The sequence below is a fragment of the Simochromis diagramma genome, unplaced genomic scaffold (assembly GCF_900408965.1).
Source record: "Simochromis diagramma unplaced genomic scaffold, fSimDia1.1 OVJJ01000565.1, whole genome shotgun sequence".
NCBI classification, from domain to species: domain Eukaryota; kingdom Metazoa; phylum Chordata; class Actinopteri; order Cichliformes; family Cichlidae; genus Simochromis; species Simochromis diagramma.
Genome location: NW_024387304.1, coordinates 1,371,247 through 1,377,890, shown reverse-complemented (window position 1 = coordinate 1,377,890; position 6,644 = coordinate 1,371,247). Strand labels below are relative to the sequence as shown.

Below are 6,644 nucleotides of genomic sequence, written 5' to 3'. Positions count from 1 at the left end.
CTGGTCAGATGAGACCAAAATGGAACTTTTTGGCGCTATGTGTGGCGGAAAACTAACACTGCACATCACTCTGAACACACCATCCCCACTGTCAAATATGGTGGTGGCAGCATCATGCTCTGGGGGTGCTTCTCTTCAGCAGGGACACACTCAAAAAAAATGAATGAGGGGGATTGTTCAGTGTATATTAATTATTTATTTTCATTTTACTTAAAATATGTTTTTGTTAAGTTAACATATGTTTTTCTAATCAAGTCTACGTAATTGTGTCTATTATTCAACGTACATAATACTAATGTGTTACTTGATGGCATAACATTTAAGTTAAGTTAAGTCAATTAGGATTGATATACTTTGTACATCCACAAGGTGGCAGTAATGCAACAACAGTTGTAATAAAACCGCAAAGAACAACAAGGTTTCACGGCTTGTGCCTGCTCATACGCAAGACTTGAAATTTAACTTGAAAACGTTGTTTTGGCGCCAAGCTGCTGTTTCTCTGAGAGGTAAGACCATTTTTTTCTTTGACTATGTTGTGTAGTATCTACATGTCGAGCATGGTTATATTTTGCGTTTGTCTTACAAGCCATGTTATATCGTTTGCGTGCGCTTGTTCTACATTAGTTTTACTGGGTCCTGGACATGCTTATTTTGTGGACTGTGTAAGAAATATTTTTTATTGTTTTTTTGTTTTATTAAGGGATTAGCTACAGGGGTTCATGGGGTTATTTTTTCAAGGGGTTATTTTTTCATTTGCTTTCTTGGGATTCCTTTACTGTAATCCTTTAGTCATAAATATCGAATAGGATAGCAAGGATAGCATAAAGTGACATTTAAAATCCAAAAAGCCAAGGGCGAAAGCCACTGTGACACCATTGTTATGCTCTATCAGTAATCGGTATTATGTAAAAATGGTCTGTAAATACAGCATGTTTCCTAGCGGAGTTATACATATCAACATAGTTATAAATTACAGTTTGTTAAATCACACACTTTTTTAAATAAAATTATTCACGACATATGAGTGGACAGACAATGGAGGTCGACAGACCTGGTGATAATTGCTTCTACAGAAAGTTAGCACATGGCAGTGTCAATCTCTTGCTTTTCTTCTGAGTAGTATTTTATTTAGTTGTAATTCAATCAATAATTTGCTTCTTGAAATTAAGTAATGAATTTCTTGTTTTACTTTATAAATTTCAGATCCTGCCTTTACCTGCTCCCTCCTATACTGATGTGGTGTATGTGGTACTGCTGAGCTTGTATGTGGTATGTGAACTGTTATACTTTTAAAAACAAAACTGTTTTATAAGTTAAGTTTTCTTTAGTGACCCATCCCATGCCCCTGTTATTTCATCTCCAGATCTGAACCATTGTAAAGGTTGCAGTTCAAGGGCCTGAGGCATGAAATTCTTTTCAGATCAGCTGTGATCAATATTTTTTGGAACTTGATAAATAACAATAAAAGCTGTAATGGCTCCATTAGCATTTTGTGTAAATGTTTGTGTTAAAATTATAGCTTTAATGAGGTCTTTCTACATTAGTTTTAGTTATAAAGTATGTATATGTGTACATATAGTATGTATATTTACAGTACAGTATGTTGTGTTTGTTGACATGTTTTCAGGTGGAAGCAGAATTTGTGAGGGTTACTACTGCTCCACTTGTTCCAAGGCTTTTTACACAACTTGACCAATACACTGACCAGCTCATAAAAGTCTTCAAGAAAAAAGGAGGCGCTGCAGTGAAGAAAATTAGACAAACTTTGGCCCCAGCCACAAAGGTGTGTTATTCAGCAAATTCAGTTATACAGCAAAATATTATGGCTAATAAGATCACTTTCAAATTTAAACAGCTAGTGTATGGTAGCTGCACATTGTACTTACATTTATACTAAGCAAGACAGAGTTTGGTACTCAAAACTTTAGAAAATTAAAATTACCTAAATATATGTAAAATCTGATCCCTCAATTTCAGGTTAAACCATAAGTGAATGGTTTTTATGTTAAAGATCAGTTTTTGAATGCAAAAAAAGATGATGCATTAGTTTGTCTATACCTCCATTATGGACATATATAATGTGGTGGAAACCCTGGCCAACAGGTTAACTATTCATGTCCATGTGATGATTAGTTGGTCTTGTGTACATGTCTATCTGTGCAGTGGATATGTCATTCATTTTGTGTATAATGTGAGTTTGTGTCATCCTAAAGTATTTCTGTTTTCTCTTCCTGTATCTCTGCCACTCTCTACAGAAGGAAACTATTGAAAAGGGGAGGGAGTGTGTCCTCAGGGCACTACCTTTTTACCTGAATGAAGACCCAAGCATCCTCTTCAAAGAATAATTGGTTGGTAATTTTAGTTTAGTTTTTTATCTGTATTAAACCAAATTTTGAATAACTAATGTTGTTGCATGTTGTAATGTTGTTGTTGTTGTTGTAATTTGCATGGAATCTGTTTAAATGTTTTGGGAAATCTTCTTGTATACCCAAACTCTTTATATTTATTGTTGAATCTGTAGTCTAGAATAGTGGCTCACTGGGGTGCATGTTCCTAATATTGTGTTTACTTCATTAAACTGGACGCCATTTTTCTATGTTTTTGTGTCTAAGCCACAGCTACAGCTGTTCAGAGGGAGCTGGAACAAATTACCCTTGCTATCTTCACCATCGAAAGAGTTGATGCCAGCACTCCTCCAGCCGATGTGGGTATAACCATCTCGGGTGTTCTGCATGACCTGGAAGACCTGGCCTCTGCATGTGCACTCTTAACGGGTGGGATATATGCACTGAATCTCAGTTAACCTCAAGACTGAAAGCTTTCTTTGAAGTACTTCAGAAGCTCTTCCTTCATCTGTACGTCAGCAGACTCTTGACCAAGGTACAGATGCTCAAGAATAAACTGAATGAATAAGCCAACCCTTAATTTGGATGATGAATGTTCTGTCAGATGGACAGAAGTTTTTCGGAGGCTGAATGGGAATAAAATGGTAATTTGTTGAAAATGACAGATAAAGGGAAAATTACATTTAAGAGAAATTTAGAAAATTTTGAAGAGTTTGTAAACTACTACAATTTGAGAGATTTTACTCTTGTGTGTGTGTGTGTGTGTGTGTGGGTGGGGGGGGATTTAATTGAGAGATGATACTGCACCAGAAATGTTGAAGGGTGGTGTGTATATTAGCGTTCAAGGCATATTGTTATGAGGTGGAAATATGTTCATATTCTGTTTGTTACATTGTGTGCATTGTAAAGGTAATTACAATACATACTAAGAATAAGGGTAAGTTAGGAATGCAGGATGAATGTATATTTTGCGGACTTTTAAAGACGAACAATTGTTTCCATGTTAAAATGTTTACAACTCAAGCTTTTTGCCCAAACACTGGTAAAATAAACGTTGACAGTGGCAAGTGTTAAATGGTTACTGCTGTGCTGTGACAGAAAAACGGAATGCTGACAAGCTGTTTTATTGTTAGACCAGAATGTTGGCATGTTTTATTAAAGTTTTATTTGGGATGGTGATATAATTTTCTTTGATTGCTAATATCAGTGGACTATTTATTATTATTATTATTATTATTATTATTACATTTTTTTAATTGTGGCTGTTGAGGTGGACACTTCGCTTTGCATTGTTAAAGGAAAGCACTTCATTGGTGTTGTGTTACTGGACTGACCCTAAGCAATCATTGCAAATAGCAACTTTGCTATCCATTTTAGACACTAAAAGAAAAAACACTCCACAGACCTTACTAGCATCACATGTGCATAATTCAAGTGTCATCTTATCAACATGTTATGTGGTCTTCAATGATTTTTTTTTTCTTCTATTTCTGGCAGATACAGACATTTAATTTAATGTCGTGGTGTTGCATCTGTCTACATACTGTTAGTTACTAACCCTAATGAGCTGTCGTGTTTTGTTTCGGACCGGTTTTACACAAATGCTCACTGAATGTGTTGGCAATAAAAGAAATTTAAAAAAAAAAAATAAGTTGGATGTATTTAATTCATTTGTGTGGAACCTGTTGACAAAATAGATTTATGTAAAACTAATTAGTAAAGCACAAGGTGGCTGAAAATATAATATTTGAATTAATCTAACTTAAATTTAACATTTTACTGCCACAAATAAGAAATGTGTTGAAGTAACTAATCTAAACTATCTAACCTGTAAATATATCATCTATGTTCATACAACATAACTTGATTTAGGTAGTCTTAAATATCTCTTGTTAATCTTAAGTAGTTTTTTAAAATTAGATGAACTAAAGATTTTTGCTTTAAACTAACACAATGCAATTTCGTGGAACCTGTTGACAAAATAATTTTAATTAAAGTCAACGTTTCATTTTTTTGAGTGCAGGGAAGCTGGTCAGAGTTGATGGGAAGATGGATGGAGCCAAATACAGGGCAATCTTGGAAGAAAACCTCTTGGAGTCTGCAAAAGACTTGAGACTGGGTCGGAGGTTCACCTTCCAGCAGGACAACGACCCTAAACATAAAGCCAGGGCAACAATGGGATGGTTTAAAACCAAACATATCCATGTGTTAGAATGGCCCAGTCAAAGTCCAGATCTAAATCCAATCGAGAATCTGTGGCAAGATCTGAAAACTGCTGTTCACAAACGCTGTCCATCTCATCTGACTGAGCTGGAGCTGTTTTGCAAAGAAGAATGGGCAAAGATTTCAGTCTGTAGATGTGCAAAGCTGGTAGAGACTGACCCTAAAAGACTGGCAGCTGGAACTGCAGCAAAAGGTGGTTCTACAAAGTATTGACTCAGGGCTGAATAATTACACACACCCCACTTTGCAGGTATTTATTTGTAAAAAATGTTTGGAATCTTGTATGATTTTCGTTCCACTTCTCACGTGTGCACCACTTTGTGTTGGTCTTTCACGTGGAATTCCAATAAAACTGATTCATGTTTGTGGCTGTAATGTGACAAAATGTGAAAAAGTTCAAGGGGGCTGAATACTTTTGCAAGCCACTGTATAGACTGCCACTATTTTCCTCCTCTGGCACACAAACCGAAAAGTAAAAATGGAACCAATAACTGGAATCGACAGGCAAGCAGACAAACATTTCCAAGGAATTAAACTACTGCAAGAACTAGTTCTTGATTCCCATCCCTACTCCTTCCCTGGGTGGAGAATAAAATGATGCTGAATTAAATTTAATAGATTGCACCTATTTCCCATTTCCTTCAATCAATCAATCAACCTGTGAGGTGGGATGGATTATCTCAGCAAAAGAGAAGTTCTCACTAACACAGATTTAGACAGATTTGTGAACAATATTTGATAGTAATGGGTCCTTTGTGTATGTAGAAAATAGGAGCAAAAACAAAAGTGTTGCGTTTTATTTTTGTTCAGTGTATAAAGAATCGAGGGGTGTTGCAACACTTTTGCAATCAACTGTATTAGTTACAGTTTACAGTGATGTCAAGATGCTGTCTGTGCTGTCAGTTGACTGTGTGAAAAGTTAAAATGAAATGATTTTATGGCAAAGGGGTAAAGTGACAAAGGGGGGAGTTGAGGGAGACTTGGAAAAGGGTGTACAGAGTGGGGGAAAACAGTGCCAAAGTTTCAAACATTTGGTGATGACTGAATGTGGAACAATTACAGCAGATATTTGGGTTGAGTGGTGGAGGGGTGATCTTATTAAGGCTTTCAGGAGAAGCGTGTCATTTCATCGACAGTGACAGTGACACCAAATGTCATTTTAATTGACACTGTGCCATAGGAGCGAAGGGAAGGACAGAGAGAGAGAGAGAGAAAGGGAGACAGAGCGAGAGTCCTTCTTCCCCCAGGGCGATCTTAATTGGTAAAGTTAGGAATATAAGCTATGAAATATTAAATGTATAAAGTAGAATATTCACTGTATTCTGAAAGCACTTTAACTCAACAGGAGCCTTTGCACAGCAGAGCACCTAATAGGAAAAGTTGGTAAATATTTCTTTTTCAGTCACATCTCAGCTGTAAAAAGTGCCACTTCTCTGCATTAAATAATCATAAAGCATAAATGCTGTGCTTGCTTTTATGCACGTGCAGTGGGGAGCTCCTTAGAGAAATAAAAATGAAGCCAAGTTATGAAATTGTATGGTACCGCCTCTGAAGGGAAATAAGTGTTAATTTTTTGAAATTAGTATACCTATACCTTATTTGGAAGTCTTACTTGTGTCTTATTTCAATCCATCTGTTCATGCATGCACAACATGCACACCACAAAGCAGGATGCACATTCACAGCAACACTAACATATAGTTTGCACGGCTCTTCACTCATAGTGAAAGGCAACTGTGAGTGAAGTCACAAGGTTCACAAAGGTAAACTTCAGGGCGACCAACACAAACATCTGCAAAAACAAAACGTGGGCATTTACAAAACAGCTGGTTAATGTTTAAAGCTGTCAAGAGCTCAGAGCCAGCCAAAATCCAATAGAGGAGATGAGAGAAATATTGGAGAATGGTTAAGTTTTAAACGTCTCTGGCTGCTCCATTAGGGATTTGGCACAATAGATTATCTGCCTTAACCTCACTCTATTCCTAACATCCTCTTCATAATACTGACTCTGAGGAGGAAAATCTGTGCCTCTCTACTTTTAAGTAACATCCTTATATTATAAAATGTGCATTGTTT

At 36.4% G+C, this 6,644-nt stretch overlaps 1 long non-coding RNA gene across 1 annotated transcript; it reads left to right on the top strand.

Moving 5' to 3' along the window:
• Window positions 1–371: 371 nt before the first annotated feature.
• On the top strand, window positions 372–3,544 carry LOC120716740. Its single transcript, XR_005692033.1, has 3 exons — window positions 372–1,269; window positions 1,628–2,348; window positions 2,619–3,544. It is a non-coding gene; the product is annotated as an uncharacterized LOC120716740 (long non-coding RNA).
• The last annotated feature ends 3,100 nt before the right edge of the window (window positions 3,545–6,644 follow it).